Raw genomic sequence first — 2,749 nt, 5'->3', positions numbered from 1 at the left:
AGAGATTCTGTTGTCCTCAAAGAAGTTATCCATAGTACTGTTTTTGAATTTAGTACCATGGTCACTCCTGATAGATCGTACTTTAACATCGTTTAGTACTTCTATCTTTTTGATGAACGAAATGATTTCTTCAGGTGCTTCATCCTTGGATCTGAGAAACAATACCCAATTGTACCTGGCATACTCATCAACAATGACAAGTGTGAACTTCTTTCCAGCTAGGGATTGCATGTTGACTGGACCAAAAAGATCCATAATGCAATAGCTGAAGAGGCACAATCACTGAAGAGATTTGCATCGACTTGAAGCTAGCTCTTGTGTGTTTTCCTTTTTCACAAGTTGAGCAAAGAGATTCCTTTGCGAACGAGTGTTGAGGAAGATCGGTGACAAGATCATTTCTTGACAGCTCACTGAGTGTCTTGAACTTGAGATGAGATAGCCGTTTGTGCCATAACCAATTAATATCTGATGAGGCTTTGGAGAAGAAGAAGCCATTCTCGGTGAGAGAAGAATTTATGTTGATGATATATATTCTCTAGACGAGAACCGGTTAGAGTAACCTTATCAACTTTGTCAAGAACATGACATGAATTCCTTGAGAATTTAACTGTGTAATCTTTATCACACAGTTGGCTGATGCTAAGAAGATTGTGCCTCAGTCCTTCAACATATGCAACGCGTTTGAAAGTTGTTGCACCATTGGTTAATATACCAAAACCTTTGGTATATCCTTTTCCATTTCCACCGAAGGTTACGGAAGGTCCTCTTTCTTCCTTGAAGTGAGTTAGAAGATATTTATCTCCAGTCATATGTCTTGAACATCCGCTGTCCAGATACCATATGCCTTTGACATTCTGTACAAGAATACAAAATAAGAATGCTATTGGTACCCAATTATTGGGGTCCAGCTTTGTTAGAGGCTTCATCATCTGATGCTAAAGAATCAGCATCAGTAGATGGCATCACCAAACCTGAGGAGGTTTGAGTGGGAAGAGGAACAACCTTTGACACTACTAAGGTAGTTTCAGTGGAAGTCTTCACTGAGCCTAATAAAGAGGCTTCAATGGTAGGAACTACAACGTCTGATGCTGAAGACTTTTTCGCAGGAGTTGTATTCGCTGAACCTGAAGAAGAGGCATCAACGGTTTTCTTCACTTTGGTTGCTAGAACAGCCTTTGTGGATGATTTCACCTTGGTCGATTTCTCAGTCTTGGTTACTTTCTTGCCCTTAGCTGGCGAACCAGCTTTGGCGGCAGAAGGACACTTGCTGGCAATATGTGTTTTATCGCTGCAGTGTTTACACTTCCTAAAGCTAGGAGTAGCTTTAGGGCCAGGAAGTATCAGACTAGAAGCGGGACCAGCTCCAAGAATTCCCTTCTCATTGGTTCTAGGAGGAACCTTTGAGGAATTGGATTCCTTAGGTGAAAAGTTCACCTTGAGTTGTGACTTGGATTTCTGATGGGATTCAGATTTCCTAGTCCCTGAAAAGGAAGAAGCTTTACAAGTTGAAGGAATAGACCTAGATCTATTAGACTTGTTAGACTTCTTGGAAAGGGATGCTGTGACAACGGATTTTCATTTGTCTTTGCACCCAGAACTCGTAGGAGTTCCTTCAAGATGACTCTCAGTAAAAGAAGAGCACTGAGAGGAAGAAGTGTTGGGAATAGAAGAGACGAAGGTACCAAATTTGAGCATGGTCCTGTCTTTAACACATTCTTCCTGATCATAAGAGAATCCTAGACCAGTCTTTATCTTGGCGGGGATCTGAGTGTTAATGATCTCAGAGGCCTTGATGGAAGCTTTGCACCACCCTTCAATGGTAGCTTTCTCGGTCTTGAGTTCAGTGATTGCTCGTTCACGCTCAGCGATAGCCTTCTCAAGTTCAACAGTGATGGCTTGGTTTACAATAACGTGATCTTTAAGATTTTCCTCGATAGAGGTCAGTTCTTTGATCTTAGAATGGCAAATCTTCAATTGCTCTTGAAGATCAACGTTAAGCATTTCAGCTTTTGATTTGCCATTGAGGGCATTGTAAAGGTCAATCGTCAGCATATCCAGTGCAGAAAGACTAGAAGAATAAGAGGGTTCATTCAGGAAACATACCTGAGTAGAAGAAGAAGATGGTTCAGAGGAAGTAGACGCTTCTGAAGATCCTTCATCTGCATCTATGGCCATCAAGCAGACGTAGGCTTTATTCTCTTCATCTGAAGATGATTCATCGGATGACTCAGCCTAGTTATGCTCTTCAGCAATAAGGCCTTTAGCCTTTTGTTGGTTGTTCTTCATGTTCTTGTACTTCTCCTTCAGTTTTGAGTACTTCTCATCTTTGGTCCTGAAGGAGGAAGGAGCTTTAGAAGATGGCGTCGCAGTCTTCTTTGATTTGCATTCACCTGCAAAGTGTCCAGGCCGGTGACAGTTGTAGCAGACAGCTGAAGCCTTGTCTATTCTTTCAGACTTTGGCTTTTCCCTGAGGGACAGCTGAGGAGATATGCGGAAGTTGTTCTTACTGGCGAACCTCCTAAATGACTTAGTCAGGAGTGCCAGGGACTCATCAAAATCTGTTAAATCATATTTTGGAATGTCCTTAGAGATAGAAGAATCTATCTCCGTGATAACAACAGGAGGAAGAGAAGAAACAAACGGGGTAGAAGTTTCAACTAAAGAAGTTTCAAAGCCAGAGGAGAGCTTTTCATTTCCCTAGATTCTTTTACAAGATTCCTTTTCAGTTGACGAGATTGCTCATGGTTAA

This window comes from Cynara cardunculus (genome assembly GCF_001531365.2).
Source record: "Cynara cardunculus var. scolymus isolate 2C chromosome LG 8, CcrdV1, whole genome shotgun sequence".
In the NCBI taxonomy this organism is placed as follows: Eukaryota; Viridiplantae; Streptophyta; class Magnoliopsida; order Asterales; family Asteraceae; genus Cynara; species Cynara cardunculus.
This window is presented reverse-complemented; position numbering follows the sequence as displayed.